The 21,843-nt window shown below is 40.4% G+C and overlaps 1 long non-coding RNA gene across 1 annotated transcript in view; it reads left to right on the top strand.

The window, feature by feature from the left end:
- The window catches only part of LOC311196319, a 32,830-nt gene extending 14,623 nt beyond the window's left edge, over window positions 1–18,207 (top strand). Inside the window, exon 3 of the long non-coding RNA XR_014617571.1 lies at window positions 18,185–18,207. This is a non-coding gene — a long non-coding RNA (uncharacterized lncRNA). The remainder of the gene's footprint in view (window positions 1–18,184) is intronic.
- The last annotated feature ends 3,636 nt before the right edge of the window (window positions 18,208–21,843 follow it).

The raw sequence follows: 21,843 nt of genomic DNA, 5'->3' as shown, positions 1-21,843 counted from the left end.
GCAGAGCATCTAGGTCATCACTTCAAGGCAGACAGGCCTTTCTTTCTCTCCTGCAGTACTCGATATGATTTTTCCCAGCTGAGGTTAGGTGGGAAGCAGAATCATACATCTAGCCCTCATAGGGAGAGAGAAAACTCAGGCCAGCCCTCATCCCTGCTCCCCACGGCTCCTGCAAACAGTGCCTCATTTCAGCTTTCTCTCCCTGTCAGCCTGGAGGTGAACTGAAGAACATTTAGGTTTGACTGGAGGACTCCAGTCAGAGCCTAGAAGCTCTCTCAAGCCTACGGTAAAAGTAGGTACACACTGCAACTCACAAGAAACAGGAATGTAAATAAGGGCACCACGTATGTAAGGACATGAAAACCATGATTACATGAAAGCTGGCTGCTTTCATCAGGTGGATCACTAACTGATTTAAGCAGATAGCTGGTGGAGCAGAATGTGGGGCATTACTGGAAGCCTTAGTTATCAGGCAGTTTCAAGAGTTCCTGGAGCCCAAAGACAAATCACATTCTGTATATTTGGGAGAACTGTCGACATTACCAACCCCAGTTCAGAGTACTCTGATAGTCAAATAAATAGACGTACACACAGAGTCCATGTGCTCTTCTTGGGCTTGTTGTTGCTGTTGTGGAAGTTTGGGATATTTTAGGTTGCAGCATATGCTTTTTTTTAAGGTTAATTCTGTAATACTGGTACCAATTTGATAGCTGAAGATACTGTCTAGCTATTCAAAACCAAGAGCATATCCATAGCTAGCATAAAGAGTGCTAGCTGTAGGTTAAGGAATTGAGATACAGAAAGTGTCATGAAGTCAGAGACATAGAATTCAGTCATTAAGTTATAGGAAAAGAATTCAGGAAACAATATACACATTGGAATTTTTTTTCCGTATTTTGTTTTTGACCATGAGGGGAGAAAGAAAAACTAATCATGATCCATTTGTTTTCCCACCATAAAGCACACTGAAAAGGGAGGAATCTGGTCTTTGAGATTCTGAGGTGCTAGGGGAGGGAGAGTTAGTTGAAAACCCTTGAAAAATGAGGGTTGCTATGGTGTTGGATACAGAAGGCTCAAGTAGGATGCTTCTGCTTTAAAGAAAGTTCTCTCCTCCTTAAGCTTACTGAATAAGTCAACTACATAAACCTATTCACAGAGTGAGCTGCAAGTTCTATATATACGTGTATAAGCCTTCTTCAAGGGCAGAACCCAGGCTTATTTACACAGGAACGATTGCACATCTATTTCCTAGCTTGAGTCCTGTAACAGTGCAACAGTTCCTTCTGGATTAGAAGTTACTTAATCATGGACTAGAATTGTTTTGGGAAGAGCCTCATAAGAAGTTTTAGAGGGTAAAGCCAAGGCTATTTTTGAAGCTTGTCAATAAACCAGAACAAACATATCTACATGCTAGGTTCTGCCATAACCAAAGTGGATACCCAAACCCAGCTCTGGGGGCTAGTTTTCATCATCTTTCAGTCTCTCCTGATGGAACTGGTTTACTTTGTATAAATATACATGAATAGGAGCAAAATCCTGGAACTTATTTTGTTCCAAGCAGTTGGCCTACATTATTTGATAATTTGGAATGAAGGGATGTCTCATCTAAACCAGAAACTTTGTCTCAGAACATTGAAACCTTTCCTGACAAAAGCTTCACCAAAATAAGTTCATTTCCATGCAAAACTTTTGGCTTTGAATCTCTTTTTCCAATGAAAAAGCATTTTGTTGAAAGATTCTTGATGAGTTCTCTTTCTGAACAGATAGAGTTTTGAGTAATCACCATGTAGGACAAGGAAATACTTGAAGATCACGAGCTTCATCAATGTCATCCAACAGATGCATTTTTGCATAAGCAATTAACTTGAAAGAAATACACATAAACATTCTCTACTGGTTTGCAGTTATTTTCAAGGGTATAGCGAGTAATCTAACACTGCATCTGAAAGCAGCTGCAGTTTATAGATGAGTAATCTTTGCATATGAATAGATTTTGATCTGTGTATGACTAATTTCTACTTATTCTGAAACAGATTAAGCATCTTTTGCTTCCTGTTCGAAAGCAATTACAATTTACGTGGACAATTGCACTCTTTTTTCCCCTTGGAAGAAATATTGCATTTGTCCGTATTGAACACTACAGTCAGACCAGAAGCTGTATCTCATTCTTAACTTGTTCAGTTGCTTTTGATTTCACCCAACAAATTCCACTGGAGCAGAATCTTAAGGCTCATCAAGTGATAATTTATGGGACTTTAAGCAGTTAAATTATATGACCACAAGAGAATCTGAACGTTTCAAATTATCTTTGTGCTTACTTCAAACCAGATACATAGAAAGTCTTTTTTTTTTTTTCATTCAAGTACTTTCAATATATACTACACTGCAAGAGAAAATGTGATTGCAGTATATCCATGACAGTTTTAGTATAGGTAGAACAAGTGAAAATAGCAGTGAAGATAAGTTATTACAGATGTCAGCCTAGAAAGCAACTGCAACATATACAGTAGCTCCCAGGGAACAGGTAAGTATTTATGCTTATGATGACTCCAGTCAGGTTTATTGGCCTTTAGGCATGTAACGATGTTAAAGAAACACCTGCCAGTCCTCTAGCACAACCTGCACTGGACATGTTGATCCACTAATGGAAGACTGACATAAATATTACAGGTCTTACCACTGCAGTATAGAAGAGGGACCACCAAAGCTCTGTTAACATGACCTGTATGTTTTTAAAAAAGGCCAGATAGGAAACAAAAACCAGCACAACATGCGTGGAACAGCTATGGATAACTGCTTTAAGATTTCTGCAACTGTGTTGGAAAGAGCTATGAAAAATCACTTTAATCCACTGACAGTTGGAGACAATCAATGAGATCATATCCTTGTAGCATCACAGAATTTAGTGTGCTGTTGAAACTAAGAGAATAAAAACCTGTATTTTGATGATGAAATGTCTCTATTGACTATGCATCGACTCACACTTGGAGATACAGGACACAGAAAGGTGGGACTTGGTTTTCATAACCCAAGGGCCAGAGTGCAGTAGCATAAGTGACATTTTTCATATAAATTGACAGTTAATAATATAGAGGCGTGGTGGGTGTGGAAAACAGGGAGGGAGGCAAACACTGGATAAGTATTAGCATGAAGGCAGCACCGGTACTTCAAGCACAAACCATTCCTTTCACCAAACTCTACAAAGAATGGTGGTCCCACTGACTCTATGGTTCATCTTCAGTATCTTTGTTCACAGATGAACACTTCAGTCAATAATCTCTTTCACTTACAATACTCCTGAGGAGAGTATGAGTGCCCATTACGTACCATGGCATCCAATTAGACCTAAGCAGTATACCAACCAACTTTAGGAATCTGGACAGTTACATAAATAATATTACACAAGTTTCTGATTAAGACCTAAATGCGTAAAACTTGGCTCTGGTTTCTGTAACAGTTCTTCGTTAGCTCACACTCAAGAATTGCAGTAATTCTTTGGTGAAAGAGCAAGTTTTCCACAAGCCCTTGTTAGCAAATAGACTTTGAATAGAAGCAACACATGCGAGTCAGAAATGCAGAGATTCACCAGGTCTTTAACCAATATTAATCGCTTGCCTACTCCTGAAAGAAATTAGGCTGTCATGGCATTCTTTCAGCTTTGTGTCTGTAAGAATGGTATCCAGAAAAGAACCAGAAAAAGGTAAGCAAAGCATTTATTTCAGGTTTTGAGACTCCTCAAAAGCTTTAAGGACGGCGAGCTTTTGGCAATATGTGAAGGAATCCAAATGCAAAGGCTGTGAAAGAAACCAGATTCAGAAAGGTGCTGGAAAGCACTTTGTGGGAGGCACTCACGCACACAATCCCAGAGAGCAATTAAATGCAGGAAGCTGGCAGGGAGACCGAGGTGGGTGGGTTAGGTGGAATTGAATCAGGTTTTGGTTTGTTTTTCACAGCACTGCGCTAAGCTAGTTCTTACAGCTTCAGTCTGGCAGAGGGATATGTCATTAATCAGCAAGACAGGATAGTATAAACTTGATTTTGAAATTGAGGGCTACCTATCTGCAAAAAGATAGCGATTATCATCCCCCACTTTTGTAGCCAGAGGAAACAGTTCCCTTACATTGCAGCCACTTTCCACTATAGATGCTCAAGTCGCATCAGGTTTAGTTGCTCTCTTACATCCCTCAGCTACTATTTCCTTCAGTACAGTACAAAGTCTCAGCAATGTGACAAACAAAACATATGAGTAGGACATATTTAACTATCCTAATGTGATCTCAGAGATCTGTGTATTTGAATCTGCTCAGAGAAAGGCTTTTACTGATAGAGAAGTGATATGGAAGCAATTTCCCATGCACTCACTCACATACACACAACTACAGTAGTCTGGGTTCCAGACAGATTTGAACTCCTCTTAAAAATTCAATTCTTGTATAAATCTAAAACCAATAATTTAATACTAACAGAGTAGTGTATCATTAATTAGAGTATTCTTACTAGTCTTTCAGATACAGGTTCTTTCAATTACATTAGGAGAAAAGAATGATTATCAAATCTGGTTTTGGGGCAGGTTTTCTTTTGTTGGGGTTTTTTAATTTATATCTCAGTACGTAGGACGATCGGCTTCTGTAATGAGATGTACCAGTATCTTCTCAGTAATAAAGTTGCTAGAAAAATTCCCCTCTTCGACATGCGCCTACACTCCCAAAGCATCACCTACTACTTACAGTGCAGGGGCAGAAGCTTTGATGAGGGAGAGTCAATCTCAGTAGAGGAAAATAAAATAGCCAGTTAGGCTACACATCCACTTGTTTGTAAACTAACTGCAGGGATTGTGTAAATTCCCAAGTGTTGCTACATCAGCTTTGAGATCTGCTTACCTACAAAATATTTCTAAACAGTATTTCTTTACTATATGACATGAATACACTTAAACAGGACACAAAGCTGACACAAGGGTCTCTTATGTACCTTGTGGAAACAAAGAGCTGTCTCCAGTATCTATGTAAAATTAGTGAAAAGCATTTCAATACTGTAACAACTAACATACATTTATCATACATTAAATGCTTAGCTCTCTCAGGATAGTAACCATATATTTTTGTATTTAGCAGGCAATATAGTATATACTGCTCAAAGTAAAACCATATCTACAGTTTGAAACCCTTGCTCATGACAAAACAGGATTTATAAATGTATAGGCAACTTTAATATACTATCTGAAGAAGACCAGAGCTGCTCCTGCACCTTGAAAACATTGTCTTTGATTAAATAGCGATTACAATCTTCCCTCAGATAAAAAGAAAATAATATATGTGTATATATATATATATATTTATGTATATAATTTCAAAATCAAAGCCTTGTACTTACTGCATCTTCTTCTGCATGTCATCTGATGGCATTGGGAACAGATCCCAACATCCCAGAATGCAGCTTGGCAGGTACTAGCCTCCTGCTTATAATGGGCTCTCTAATTGCAATGCATTTTTTTCCCTTTTGAACTAGCTAACTAACCTGTAATTTTTCTTGGTATCTGCCCAAAGGTAAATGAAGTATCTGATACACCCAAGGAATTCCTCATCTGCTACAGGTGACTTCAGATTGGGAGTTGCCATCACCAAATAAGAATGAATCTACATGTAACCAGGTTTCAATAACATCCCCAGGCAAGACAGATCGCTCGTGCTTCCATTTTTATGCTGTTTATTGTTTCTTATAAGAGTGAAGCCCGTATGCAAGTCTCCTCCCCTGAGCTCCAACACAAGGTTGAAGCTGAGATTCTGATCATTGAGCAAGTATTGACTTGATTTAATAAGGCAAGAAGAACCTCAACAAGCAATTGCAATTCCTGCTGATACTCACTGGCTTCAGGTGCTTAGCAATTCAGCAGATCAGCAATGAGCACGCTTAAGCTTGACCCACTTTTCCCTCCCCATTTTGCAAAATCAGGGTTATTCCTGTTATCTCACATTTGGCACTTTGCACTTAGGCAAATGCATTGCAATAGATTATCTTCCACTGTTCACAATTTGAAAAGATTTGGCTATTAATATGTCTGTTAAAAGCCAATGCATATGTAAAAGTGAGGAGGAGGCTGCAGTATTAAATGCAAATTCACATGCATTTCCTATGGCATGAAAAAAAAAAGAAGGGCTTGAACTAACATACTGCCTCTTCTTCCTTTTCCCTCATTTTAAGAAACACTGACTTTCTCCTGCCTTCTGTTATTTCAGCTGTTCCCATAGCCTCTTCTTCCTGCTGGCATCCTGAGTAGCAGATAAAAGAGATACTGTCATTACCAGGTGTCTCTCTTCTCCAGATTAAGACAATTGCTGGGCAGCCCACTTGTCTGTCAGGATAAAAGTTTGCCCTCCCACTTAGAGGGTAAATGTCTAGTTTCTCCAAGAGTGGAACCACTGTGACCAGTATAGTAATTTTTCACCAGCTGTTTTCTCTGTTGAAGATCAATGTTCTGCAGTGCAGCAACTCCAAGGTCTTCCCCTTGCATAGAGGGGAGGCAAAGAGCTTCCTGTCTTACTTTCTTTTATCATTACCATGCCCATTCTTTCATTGTGGCCTCTGCCTTGTTTCACATGTGGGAAAGTAGACAAGAATCCTGAGAACAGTGTAGGGCAAAGACAAACCAGGCTTCTCACTCAGCATGTGTGAGCTTTGGCTAGAAAGAGTCAATTCTCTTGTGGGGACATGAAATGTTTCCCTGAAGTGTTACCCACCTGGTCTGTAGGCAAGATAACATGGCAGTAGAAATGCAGTCTTCACACAGAAAATTAGTTCCCTTTATTTGTAGCCAGTTATTAGATAGGTTCCCTGCATGCCACGGGGTAGCATTGTTCTGCTTCTGGACAATCCTTTTTTTGTACTACTGGCAAAGCTCCACTTACCACTTCAGATATATAACCATGCAGATTCTCATTAAAACTAACAGACTGTGTGTAAGCCAAATGCAAAATCCTGTAGCAAAGGAACTCTTCAGAAATCACACACACGGTCTAGACAGTGTGGACTGAACGTTGCAAAACACTAAGACACTGTCTGCCAATATCCTCGCCTTCCTCTGAAGCACAAAGTCATTTCAGCACACAGGTAAACTTAATGAAGTTCTTCTTTTCTATTTCTGGGAAGTCATTCACCTTCCCAACTATGATTCATCAAGAGATCAATGCCTTTTTACTTATGTCACAGAAGCATAGAATACCAGGTTGGAAGGGACCTCAAGGATCACCTGGTCCAACCTTTCTTGGCAAATGCTCCAGGCAGACAAAAGCATAGTCTAGACAAGATGGCCCAGCACCTTGTCCAGACAAATCTTAAAAGTGTCCAGCACTGGGGGAGCCACTGCTTCCCTGGGGAGATCATTCCAAGGGCCGATTGTTGTCAGTGTGAAAAATTTTCCTCTAGAGTCCAGTCAGAATCTCCCCAGGAGTAACTTGCACCCATTACCCCTCAACTTCTCCATGTGACTCCTTGTCAAAAGGGAATCTCCATCTGCTTTGTGGCCACCCTTTAAGTACTGGAACATGGTGATGAGTTCTCCTCTAAGCTTTCTTTTCTCAAGGCTGAACAAACCCAGTTCTCCTAGCCTTTCCTCATACAGCAGCCTTCCCAGTCCTTGGATCATCCTGGTGACCCTTCTCAGGACCCTCTCCAGCCTGTCCATGTCTTTTGAGGGGGACCAAAACTGAATGCAGAACTCCAGGTGTTCACTCTGTTTGCTCATATTGAGCTTCTTGTCCATCAGAGGACCCCAGGTCCCTCTCCACAGAGCTCCTTTCCAGCCAGGTGGATCCCAGTCTGTGCTGCACTCCTAGACTATGTTTCCCAGCTCTAAGACCTCACATTTACCCTTGTTGAACTTCATAAGGTTCTTGTTAGTCCACTCTTCCAGCCTATCTAAGTCTTCCAGGAGGGTGTCTTTCTCTTCTGGAGATAGCCTTTACTTTAGCCAGCAGCATTTCTTTCTCTGCTGAAATTTCAAGCTTCTGTATCTAAGCTGTTTTATGTCATTTAGGTTTCATATCTACAAGGTTTATTTCCAATCCACTACAGATTTTGTAACAAAAAAGACTGAATAATTTTCCATATGAAAGCTGGGGAAAGATAATCAGTTTTAGCCATCTGGTTTAGGTACCAGGGAATCGGTAAACAGATTAAATTCTAGTTTCCTAGTAAAAATAATAACATTATTCCCATGTTAGTGATAATAAGTAAAGTAACTCAAGTAAAAGTAAGAAAAAAATAACCTGGTGGTTGGAAAGTCTTAATTTCCATTCAGCTTAAGAAAATACTGTCCTTGTGAAGAAATTCATGGGTTTAGTTTGGGTGATTTTACTCCACAGAATCATAGAATGGTCTGGGTTGGAAGGGACCCCAAGGATGATAGAGCTCCAACCCCCCTGCCACAGGCAGGGTCACCAACCACCAGGCCTGGATCTATACAAGGTTGTCCAGGGCCCCATCCAACCTGGCCTCCACTTCAGTTCACACTTGGATGATAAATGGTACAGCACATGTGAACTGTGAGAAGTGGGCTGTGGTTCTGTACCAGTCTCTGACACAACATGCCAGGCCTGGAAGAACTTTCAATGCTAGTTGACATGTTTTGACCCTCTGCTTAGAAACAGCTTAAGTTCTGCATTGTCCACCTGCAGGTTCCCCATTTTGAGAAAGAGAAAAGGATATTGTAAATCTTATGGATATTATAAAGCAGAATCATCTGTTTCAGATAGTTTGTTGGCAGGGATCTCTATGAGGTGATTCCTGATGTGTGTGGCCCTGCTTTAATTACCATGTGGATACAGTGGGAAGGTTTAAAAGATTGTAGGTGTGTGTGCAGACATTTTACAAAAGCAAAACCAACCTACAGGTGGAGGTAAAAATACCTCTGCATAAAATTCAGTCAACTAGTTTAAAACACTAGTTAAGTCCCAGTGTCAGAGGATGTGACTGTCATCATTTATCAAAAATATTTATTCACTTTTTTCCTTTAATACAGTTACTTTACAGTAATCACTACTTCAATAATGATATACTGCAAAAGATGGAGATTTGTGTCTTGGCTTCTGTAGTGTTGTATGGCTTTTAGATTTTTTCTCCAGACTTCTGTGTACACAGTTTTATTTGTATGCAAACAGTATTTGTGCAGGTGTCTACCTGGTGTTTGGGGCATGCAAAACTAGGGCCTGCCAAAGCTTTTATTTATTTTTTGTTTCTTTTCCTAGCCAGACAATCATTTCACATACCAGAGTGTCTGGCACCCAAGGGATGTGTTCTTCCATTTCAATAAAAGTCCACATTCTTTATGGAACTATTTATGCTTTCTTCTTGCACAGCAAATGAGTATGAGTACAAGATAGAGCAGAATTCTGGAATCCTTCTCCTCCAAAGTCAGAAGGTTTCTGTCTTAACACACATGCACACACACAGACACTTCACTGCTACCTGATACATTCCAGGGTATCAAAGGCTGATTCTCACCAAATTTGGGGCAGGGGAAAAGAGTGATCCCTTGCTGGAAATATTCAAAGGAGAGAACAAGCTAAGGATCCTCAGATATGGGCTTCTCTAAGCAGGGACTTCTGTACAACTTCTGGAATCAAAATAAGCAAGTATTAGATTTGAGTGTCAAGCTGAATCTCCTTGTTTTCAGTTGATTGTAAAAGGAACAGGTACTCAACTAAACTTCTCGTGCAGTGTGATTAAAAATGAATTAAGACCAAACAGATCTTCAGTGGGAGAACTGTGTAAATATAACAGGGCTCTGTGCAAGGATCAGTTCTGTGGCAAAGGGAACACAGTTCATTTTCTTGAAAATGCTGGTCCATCCATTGGCTTTGCATGCAGCTACTGCTCTTATTTAAAGCTATGGCACTACCACCCTCATTTGGCTTGCCCCAGAGGAGTGATATAGTGTCTTTGTGCTTAGGAGGAAAAGTACAGTCAATATTTTCATGTTCCCCTCCTAGGGAGAGGTACTGGAAGAAGCACAAAGCACTCCAGCACACAGCACAATCCATACTATGGGAACATGCAAAAACCATAAAGAAGATAGCATTTAGGCTTCAAAAATTAAGTCGGTAGCAAACACATCAATTACAAGAACAGAATCCAGAATAAGTCAGCATCCAGGGACCGCTAATCGTGGTATGCAGAGCAGGTAGCCAACAGTATTAATCTAACATACTGTGAATGCCCAGAATACTCATCCCAATCTTTTTGCTTCAGATTGTGAAGCATGGGGTATCTGCCATTGAAATGAAATGCAGAATAGCTTTGAAGCTTAGAGGGAAAAACACAGCAACTTAATATTATGGGGCAAAAAGCCTTGTTACATTTCCATTTTGTTATTCTTTCTCCTACAGCTGGATTAATGGCAATCTAGTAATGGTTTGGATTCCACTGAATTGCAGTTGGGAATGTAACTTAACAATACTATTAACTTGTAAAGTCCTTCTTCAAAGCAGATGACAAACAATATGTGCTTGATTATCAAACGCAAGCATGTATCACTGCCAAGGAAAAGGCCACCGGGCAAAGGGGTTCTGATGGCTATCGTTTGGCAGAGTTCTATGTTTGTAAAAAACCTGCACTTCCAGGCATTTGGGTGTGGGGCTTTTTATGGAACAATCTTGATTAGCTTGCTTTCCTAAGGAGAGGAAGCTTATGTAATGGTTCAGTCTATCTCTTGCTCCAAATTTCAAACATATTTGGTACGTGAGCCAAGGTTTCAAAAATAATTAAATTTCTAACGTTTCTTGGAAGTCAGCAGCTGAAGTCAGAGAAAGGAACCATATTCATGCCCCAGATGAAGGGAAGAAAGAACTCAGAAACCAGCTATCGTGCATTGTACTGTTACTGTAGCAGGCTGCCCAGCCACCGCTTACTAAAAGCTGCATTAGCCACACTCTGTGAGGTTCTGCCCTATGGGGGTGACACTGAAACGAGAAACACAGCTAAGATATCCTTATTTATATAATGGGGAGCACAAGTGAAGCCGCTTCAGTTTTGCTGCTCACAATCTGGTTTTCTCTGTGAAATGTATTCTAACTTTCAAAACACAATAAGCATCATCATCTTGTTCTTAAAGCAGCATGTAACGATACTCAGCAAATTGTACCATAGCTGAGGCACCAATTAATTAAAATGTTGGGTGGGAGTATACACAGCATTTTGGGTCCTTGGCTAGAGGACAAATGCGAAGGCAAGGGTGGGTAATAAGTTTTGATCTGTCTCTCATAAGATTATTTTGATTTATCCAGGGTTCCACAGAATGAGAATCTGAATGCAGATGCTGAAGTGGCAGTACATTGTCTCAGGTTTTTCTGAGGAATAAAAGCAATTCAGTGATACAACCATGCAGGACACTTTGTCCAAAATCACAAAATGCTTAACTTTCTTCCTTATAGCAAAGCCCTATCTGTGTCATTCCTTTTTCATTTGTTGTACTCAGCCTGGATTCCTTAGATAACTTTGCTAGAAACTTGAGTTTTATTGTAGATAGGGAAAACTGCCTGGAAGTTTTGCTCCTTGATTGTTCTGGCTGCTTTCCAGCTTCAATAATACTCAAGACGCAACACATTCAACTTGCTCCAGCAATCATTCTTTATAACAAAGCAAAGCATAAAGGACACCATGCAAAAGTAACTCTGCTGTTACCTTAGTTAATGACTTCAGACACCAGTAAAAGTGAGCTGTGACCCAGATCTTTGGAGGACTGGTTTTAACTCCACTGTACTGGTTATGTGAGCCTAAAATACAGCCACAGGTGAAGGTGGCAGGGTCAGTATAGAAGTCAATAAACACTACTCAACGCTGCAGATCATGAGTTACTTATGTTTCTATGACCATCCAATGCCAAAAGAATGTGTAGCATGATGCAGTCTGTGCACACATGTGAATTGTTCTCACTGCCAGGCTGGCTAGCACCAGCTGCTGACAATAGGGAAAATGCCTGTGGAGACACCTGGCTTATATTAGACAGTGCTGTTAACAAAACCCTCGCTGACTTCCGTGAAACTTTATGGCTACATGCAACCTAGAGAAAAAGTACAGACTAACAGATGGACTTCCATGAAGCATATAAAGGCAGTAAGCTAAATTTTAAACCTTTCTGAAAAAACTACACATAATAATACACACTATTAATCCCAGTGGTATAGATGACTATGCCATCTTGTCATTTCCAAGCATAAAATCCTGGTTTCTGTTGCTTATTAAGTTTGCCAGCAGAGTATTTGGACTGTGAATGTTCATGCTGGGTCTCTGCCCTAAGGTGATTTTTTTGTGTTTGTGTGTCCCCATCCATCCTGTCTGTGTCATTCTCCCCTCACCCCCCATATGTATAAAATAGCAACAATCAATTGCTCAAGAAGGAAAACTAGTAAACTTTACTCTGTTAAGCATTTTCCAACCATTCCTTTGAAGCTGTACTGTGCCCAGCCTTTCAAGCAAGTGCTTCAAATTTGGTGCGTTAGTTTCTTTGGTTAAGGATGTGTCTACTGATATCTTGTAGACTGATAGAGTTCCCTTTGCTGGACATCCATTGGGTTTATTTACAGGCTGAATCACTTGTTCATTAACAATCCCTAGCAAACATAATTAACAGTATGGGCTTCTACATGGCCTGCAAGGGGCCAAGACTGCACCCATTATCTTTTCTCATGGTGGAGAGACAATTTAAACATTGAAGCCCTGAAAGTTCAAACATCTGTGTGAAACCTCTCAAGAAACCTTTTCACGTTCCACAAAGCATCCCCCTGATCACTGTGCTTTCAGAGGCCCAATAAAGGCAGAACACAATCTAGACTTTGTGTGAGACTTTTAACACATTTACTCTTTACTTAGAAAGTACATCAGAAAGAAGATAAGATGAAGAAAGTAGATAAATGATGTTCCTGTCACTTGGTTTCTTCACTATGCTGAAACAGATCTGGGACTTCAGGTTTCTACAAATCTTCGTTGCTACTCTTGACCTTCCTTAAGAACTTTCTCCTCCTACTCCTCCTAAACATCAGTTTATTTTGATATCATTCTGTTCTACATTTATGCTGGATCTTTCTGGTATGAAAACCTGCTTGTCTCTTCCTCTACATTACTCATAGCTTCCTGTGAGTGTCACAGAGTCTGGTTGGGTTCCCTCACCACTCATGGAAACTGTGTGTCCTTCAGCAACTTGGTTAGCTTCTGCCTCACTTTTGGAAAAGAGGAATTGCTATTTCACGTCCCCTACCTTTTGTCTTGACCTCTGTTTCAGTTGTAAGGAAAGGTAGGGTGGGGTTTCATACAACACGTGTAATAACTTGCTTTTACTGAGTGGTCAGAGGAAGGATTTCACAAGAGTGCGGACACACCGAGGGAGGGTCACACACAAGGCAGAGGGAGTTAAGAGAAGTTGTGATTCCGAGGCAACTGAAGAATTTAAGAGTCAGGCAGGGACTGCAGACCTTCCTGTGTGCTGAATGTCCTGGCTGACATAAGCTTTGATAAAGGAGGATAATATTGCTTTTCTTGCAACTTCTGACCTGCTGCCAGATACTGTCCAATTATGGACAGTCTTCAAAAAGCTTGTGATTACTTTTTTCTGTCAGAAGATAATAAACAACTGTTATTTCTTTGAAATGAATTCCTAATAAATAGCTGGAAAGGATTAAACCTTAGACTATCTAGGAAAAAACCCATAAAGCTCAATCTTTGGTCACTGAGTTTGACAGTTTTGTCTTGTACTGAGAAATGCAGCCTGTTCCCTCATCTTTATTAAAGAGAGGTTTCAAAGGATTTGTTCTGTAACTGAAACAATCATTGGGTGAGGTATCAGAGGAGCCCAGCGGGGCTGTACAGCAAGGAGGTGAACCTCTGCTGTACGGGAACACTGCCTAGCTGAGCAAGGCTCAGATCCTGCTTAGCCCCTGGCCTTCTCTGAACCACCGAGTCCTCGCACAAACCCTGCCTTGAGTTACACCACATCAGGCTCACCCACTTGGTGAGCTGCATGGGGTAATGAGCAGAGTGTTTAGTTCCTTTGTACTCTCAGGATCTCTCACTGTAAGGTGCTCTTAATCACATATTAAGTTGCAAACATGATGTGCTGCAAAACTGTAAAGGAATCCACCACGTTCATATACAAAAGTAACAGGCATTTTGCATATTTATTTTCAGGTGGTTTTGTCTGGAACACACAGCCTGAGACATGATGGAACAGCTTCAAATGCCCGTCTCTGTTCCATTAGCTTTTTCTTTGCTGTAAATTAAAATATATATGTCCAAATTTCTTCTACCAAAGTTGATGAGGGAAATGAAAAAAGTAAATTAGGGGTACAGGGTTTAGAATATTTGGACTGGTATGCTTAAATTGTTTTATGTTATTGTAACATTTCCTTTTAGCTATACTATTAAAAAAACCCCTAACCCTTACCTGCCTAAACGCAGCATGTGAAGTATTTTCAAGGTCACACAGTTGGGACAACAGAAGTTTAGTCTCAGCATATTAGAAGGAGCTCCAACAAAACCACCCAGGGATCTTGAAACATCTACTTATCATGGCAGGAGATCACTTCCAGGTTTCTTTAGAAAGCACAGTACGAGCTGCTGTGCTGAAGATGGAGAACCAAAGCAAACCTAAAAATTGCATAACACACAGGGCCAAGGAAGTAAGGTATTGAGTCCTGTTGCTTCATCCACTGCAATAGCCACCGTTGCAGCAGTGCATTAAGAAACCGAGGTACGAGGCAAGATGAGACATTGCAGTATCAGCCACATGGAACAGGGCTGGTTCAGGTACAGGGAGCTGGACTTTCAGTTTAGAGTGAAGGAGCAGAACTTCACAGCTCTTACGAATGCTCCCGAGTCCCATGACTAAACTGTGGCATACTTGGAAAATGCAATCCGTAATACATACAATCTCAATCATCATTTGGAAACCTCTGACCTATATGCAAACTTCCAAGGAGCTACCACTGCAGATACCCTATCACTGCAGTTACGGGTAGCCATGGAGCTGGAGTATTGTGTATATGTAATACATTGTTATGCAAACACACATCTACTTTTAAACCCCAGTTTCACAGTCATCGTGGTTTAAATTTCAAAGCATCAAAAGAAGGCAGAAATAAAGTCTGCTGCAAATAGACCTCGATTAAATCTAGGAAGAATTTTTACAAACAACACAAACACAGGCAGTTTGAACCCTAAAATGGAACAGTTCTGGTCAGGAAAGGCCAGCCACAACAAATCTCGCACTTAAAAATGCAACTTCGTACTTGGTAAAAGTTTATTCTTCTGCTGGTTTAATATTTAAATAGGAAAAGATGGTTTCAAAGACTAGGAGACTTTTCCTCAGCAAATGAGGAAATTCCCACCAAATTCCTTACCTGAGATTCATAAAAGGCCCCTTAGAAATAGCACTTGGGCTTTTCCAGCTGATCTCCGGCTAATTAATTGAACCTTGTGAAGCAGGTCCAGCAAGTATTTAATCCTGACCCTTTAGCCTGGATTCACAGAATCACTAATGTTCCCTATGTCATTGTACAATTAAAAGCACTGCGAAAGCTGCAAAAAAACATATTCCTCCCCCCAAATCCCTTCTGGGACTCACCAGATCCTGAAACCTCTTCCCACACCCAGCTAGCCCGCTGGCACCATCAGCAGCAGTTTTGATCCGAAGGAGAAATCCAGCGTCTGAGACGGCCCCTGGCCGGGAGGATGTGTGCAAACAGAAACCAAGTGCACCTGGGGTTAACAGTTCTTGGGGGAGCGAAGGCGAGGAGCTGAGACAGTCAGAATGATTCCCCTTTCCAAAAGGCTCTAAGGCATTCTTTGTGTTCGCCGAAATACCTGGACCCACAGGCTGAACTCTCCAGCCTGTCACATGGGTGACAGAGCTAAAAAAGGCAAACGCATCGGCTTAATCCAAACTCCCCCAATACGTTACTGGTTTCCCCTGGGTCTGCTTACGTGCCTCTTCCAAACTCCTCTGCAGTTTTCCTGTGATTTTAATATCCCACTCTACTTTGATTTAGTACTTTTTCTCTCTTTTATTTTTAGATTCAGTATTTCACAGTGGTCTGTAGAGTCTGCTTGACGCCAGCAAATGTAACTGGATCCCAAATCCCTGCAAGCCAGGAATTGCAGCCATGATCAGCACGCTGCCGAGAGCGCAAACCTTGGCACTGGTCAAAACCAAATAGTCTGAATCCTTTATTTATCTTATGGCAGGGCTTGGGAAAGGAGGCAGGAAGAGTTCATCAAAATGTAAGGAATAGCTGGGAAAGGTTGGGGGTAAGCAAATAGAAATCAAAGATGCAAATGGGTCTGTTCTACAACAGATTTGTGTGACCAGACTTCCAAAAGCACGAACAGGGATTTACAAAAAAACCCGGAGATATTTCATTCTTTAGTAACCTAGTAACAGGACAGGCATGCACAGAGCAGAATGCCTTTAAAAAGGCTTGTGTCAGCAAGGTTGACTTTAGTGGAATAAATAGGAATAGGCTGCTTGGCAGCAGGTCACTGCTGACAATAATCTCACAGGTCAGATTTTCCAAGTTTGATACACATGTAACTGCAACTTCCAGTGCTGTTTAGGTTTAAATTTGGGCCACCATCTTCCACCCAGCCTTTGGTGAGTAGGTGCCAAGGTCTTGCCTTACTCTGCTATAGTATGCAACTGGAATAAATCTGGTCTCTGACAACTAAGGATCTGAATTACCTTGCTTCAACTTACTTTTTAAATTTTCTATCACTTCTGGCCCTTTCTTCCCGCAGCAGTGAACAAAATGAATGTTTTAGAGTTTATCTGATTAAAAAATTGCTCCTCCTAACTCTTCTAGTATCTGTAACTAAGTGTCTACAACAGAGTGTGACTGCTTCACAGAAGAAAAAACAAGTGTATCAAGGCAGTTATTTCCCAAAGGTGATGCGATGAGTCAGCAGCAGAGCTCAGATTAGAAAACCGTTCAGACTGCCCATCCCATATGCAGCTCACTAAACCACTGCTCCTCCTGCAGCCTTCAGGGAATAAAGTTCATTTCACTAGGTGGTAAATGCTCAACTTCTGCCCTTGCACTTCACCTTGTTATTTATCTAAGTTTTGGCAGGCTTAATTGTTTGTTGCCAAGATAGAGTGCAAATCAAGACAAACAGAAAAAGCATTGGTCTGCCACGGACCAAAGGACACTGCAACAGCAATTCCACCCGGGGAGAACGAGAACACTGGCCTGCTGATACACTGAATATATAGATTGCATGGAACACTGAAATTGCTTGAAAAATCAGTTTTTACAAGGTACCTCTCTGTCTCTTCATCAGTAACAAAGGCAGAGTGACAAAACTGTAGAGCAGAGATCTTGAACAGAGCAACTAATGTTATCTATCAGTTTTCTCCATTGCATATTATAACTTCTTATTCCTGGCATACTTAACACTGGTTTGGTCAAGTTACATAACCTTAGCAAGTCTCCTGGGCATAGATGGTATTCAGCATTCATATTTGTTCAACTAGTTTGAAACTCCAACAGCCAGTTGGAAGTAGTTCTGCCAGCCATAGGTGATGCCACTTTACGTACACACAGGACGTATTCTGCCTTCACTGCTCTGCTGTGGCATGAACTGGGAAGAGATTGTGAAAACATGCCCTGTGTCATCTCCTGCTGGATTCTCCTGTAATTTTTCAGTTACCCTCTGTATCACAGTTCCTCTTGGTTCTCCATGATCCTCCTGGTTCATCATTAGCCCTTCATTTTCATTGTCCCAATTAGCAAACACTTATACACCACAAAACTGATATTGTTTACGCCTGACATTGAATGTCACACTTTAGAACTGCTGTTTCTACAGTGATGCTTCAGCGTCTCGTCATGTCAAGCACCACTAAAGTGGAAAACTTGCTAGTCTCCCATGTTGATGCAACTTTTCCATAAAGTTGGTGTTCTCATCAAGATTTTTCCCTAAAGGACCGAAAGCTTTAACTTTCTCTTCCTCCTGCTGGCTAGCAGCCTGATGTATGTACTTGAAAGCGCTTTAGATTGTGGCTTAATGATGAGTCAGAGTTTCTTGCAATTTGCCCATTGGCAATTTACCTTTTTTTTTTTTCTTTTAACAATAGTGTTGATTTGTTAAGGGAGTTTCTGATCTGTTTGGTTTTTTTTTTTTTCTGTTTTCTAACTTTCAGGATGTACACAGATGATGTCAGACAGTGTGGTCAGAGAGCTCAGAGACATTAAGACTGTCTCAGAATGCTCTATGCTTGGACCACAGGGCTTGGAGAAGGCCCTCAAGGCAGACAGTCCAGTGAATGCTGCAGGTGCGCTGGTCTCTGGGGAACTGGAAAAGCTATGCACTGCCTACCACCAAGGAGCCTTTTGAGGTCAGTCCAACCCAAGACAGCATTAACATTAAAAGCAGGTGTGACCCCCAGGATAGTGAATGTGTGACTTGGTTCTGTTAGTGGGGCTCTCAACCCTTATGTTGACACCCGAAGCACAATTTTGGGGTATATATTACATCCTGTTTAATAAATTTCCTCGCCAAAAGTGATATAAACATGGTATGTGTTTGAATACAGCTTTGCATGTACATGGCAGTGCTTTTCTATGATGGAGGGTGCAGAAGTGTTCTGGGCAGGAAATGCAGAGAGATATTCTAGGAAGCAGACATACATGGTAGCCTATGGCAGTTATAAAAAGAAAATGGGGTGCTGCTTAGATGACATAACAGTAGGGACTGAGTTACCACTACCGGTCGTGATTCATCGACTTGTTGCATTTCTGTCACCAAGAAATACAGAGGAGCAAGTCCATGAGAGCAGGACACACAAGGAGCCTTAAGCTCTTAGCATGCAAATATTTGTACAGCAGACAGTGAGTCCTGTGCAGTAGAGTAAACATTAATTCTTCTGTTTTATTCTCAAATGCAAGTGTATTTTATTCAAACCCTAATCTATGTGCTGTGTAGCCACCACTAATAAACAATTTCTTTTCAGCTAATCTCTAGAGAAAGATTGCTTCCTACGTACCCTGACATGTTTCTTGCAGGCATGTTGCTCATTGACTTACTCTTTCTTTTTTTTGGACATGGTAAAACCCGTTAATCTAGGAATCTGCATTGTGGAGAGAGATTTAAAAAACCAGTCATACAGAGATAATTGTGGAAGGCATAGATAAATTAAGTTCAAATCCAACAGCAACCTTAATTAAGTTTTTGAGAAGGAATAAGAGTATACATGCAGTTTAACTTGTATTATCTAAATTTGGAGTGTAGGGAAAGAAGTGGACTCTCATTTTTTATTTGAGTTAGTTTCTGGCAGATCTTGTCTCTCTCTTTGGAATACAGAATGTGCCAGGATTAGCAGAGCCAAACCATTCTACATTAATTCCTTCAATGTGAGGATCGTGCTTTCGACTGAGAAGAATGTGATCTCCTCTCTCTGGTTTCAGTGGGAGTGAAAAATTACACATCTGTCAAATGTTAGCCAGATTCAGTCTCTAAACTAGAGTTATAGAGTTTTCATTGAGACATTTTAAAATTGCAGTTCCAAATTGCAGCTGACTGTGCCTGTTACATGTGCCATCAGCCGGAAAGCTTAAATATCGATTTTTATAAGTATTTCCTTCATATATGGAAATAAGTACACCCCTCATTTCTTACATATCATCATCTGAATTTATCAGTAGATTGAAGAGTCACTTACCATTTTTACTTTTTACTTCCTTTGACCTGATTGTTCATGTGCAAGGAAACTCTCTGAATGAACTTTAACAAGATCAGTGATTAAAAAACATTATCCATGCAAAGAACATTTTGAAGGAGCTCCATTTCCTAGCACTACCATTCTGGTATTGACTTGGACTTGCTTCTTGAGTGTTAGAGTAATTTCACGTGGTTTCTTCGTCACTGTTTTTGGATGTGATTTATGATTGCTTGTCCAGCCCAAAGGAGGCAAGTGCTTTCAAAACTGCAGGTACACAGACCTGGGCAGGGCAGGCAAGCAGATGCCTGGATGTCTGTAGCAAATAAGAATCCTGGCTACAGTTAAACACATCACTATTAAAATGAGCAAATATGTTATTCCAAATAAATTAATTTTTAGATTATACATCTTATTAATGCATTTAAAAATTTTTCCCCAGAATCAAAGTATCCAGTCTCCTTTTACATCACTTTTCTCTCCTGACAGACTTAACTGAATTCTCCCTACTGACTAAAATACACCTTATGCCTTCATTCTCAACAAAATTAAAACCAAAATAACATTAACAGAATCCCAGATTTCTTAGAGGAATTTCTGTACCTGGCCACTTTGATATTCTAAGATGATATATTAGTTAACATTTTGTTTGACTTTCTTGCACAAGCTCTCAATGCCCTTGAAATCTCCATGTGATATATTTTGCTTTACAGATGGAGACATTGAAAACCAGGAACCAAATCTGAGCAGGGGAGTGAATTCCCATATGACTATTACAACATTTAGGAGTATCAGCAGCCTCTGTCTTTCTTAGAAGAAAACAGTCACCATATTACTAAATAGTAAACTAGGGGTTTTGTACATCTGGGAAAGGGCTGAGTCCAAAAATGATAGGCTAAGATAATGCAGAAGTTATATCATTTTGGAGAAAACAAACTGTCATTTTGTTGACCTCATAAAACTGATAAACAGAATAATTCTGACGATTCTGATAATTCTGGGTGATCTAGGGTGTTGTGAGTTTATTTATGAATGCAGCAGGAAGAACTAAATTGTTTGGCTTCATAAACTGCTGTAAGAGCAGTTCAGCATCTCAAGAGAGGTAAAATCAGGGAGAGAATGCCAGAGTCCTCCAAGTCAACAGTTAAAAGGGAGTTACAATAAGGACTCATGGGAGACAATGCTGGGTTTTAATCTTAGACCTCCACCATCATGTAACTGTGGATGAATTCTCACTGATGCCATTAATAACATAATCAAATAATATTTGACAATTGGATGTTGTATTATCAACACTGCATGGAGCAGCAGTAAATCTGCACAGATAATTGGGATTTTGAATAAATGTGTGTTTGCTGATTATGTGTGGTAGATGTAAAATACTGCCACTACAGGGCCTGTTAAGTAAGCAGAAGTTTCATTAATGCCAGTGTTGCATAAAGAGTGGAATACATATTTAGACCAGGCCAGGATTTTGACTGAAATTGTTGGAACAAGGTATTTAGACTTTCATGGCTGTTCCTTCTTGCTTATCCCATGCAATAGACATACTTTGGAAAAGCAACCATAAAGCATATTTCCCTTCATGATATGGGTCAAGAGCCAGGATGAGAAGAAGGACACTCCTTGGTGCTGATAACGACTGTGGTGGTTGAAACTGGATCCTTGATGTTCTGTGCCTGGTTTTATGTGGTGGGGTGGGAGGAGTCCCTGGGCTCCACTCTTGAGTTTCTCTCCTAGTGGAGACTGACTCCTGATGGGGCTCTCTCTAATTTGTACAGAGGGCAAAAATGATTCTTCAGGAAGTTTACTTTGTCAGGGAGCTGGGATTCAGTGTCCTAATTTTAGGAAGAAGGAAAAACAACAATAAAAAGTCAAAAAAAGAGCTTTTTGGTTATAGATACATATCCAAACATGTACACACACACACACACACACACATCCTACATAATTTGCAAACCAAACAGCACTTGCCAAGGTGTCAGTGAAACTCGGCAGATAGAAGTTCTGATAATCAATCCAGTTTGCCTCTGGAAAGTGGGATTATGGAAAGCCTAGTCCAAAATAAAATAGCAGTCAACTTTCCAATCTAATCATTTAACTACTTAGTGTCAATAAGAATTTTATTTTTGGGAACTGTATAT

This window comes from Gallinula chloropus, assembly GCF_964237585.1.
Source record: "Gallinula chloropus genome assembly, chromosome: 12".
Classification (NCBI taxonomy): Eukaryota; Metazoa; Chordata; class Aves; order Gruiformes; family Rallidae; genus Gallinula; species Gallinula chloropus.
Note: the sequence above shows the minus strand (reverse complement) of the source record. Positions and strands in the feature narration are given on the sequence as shown.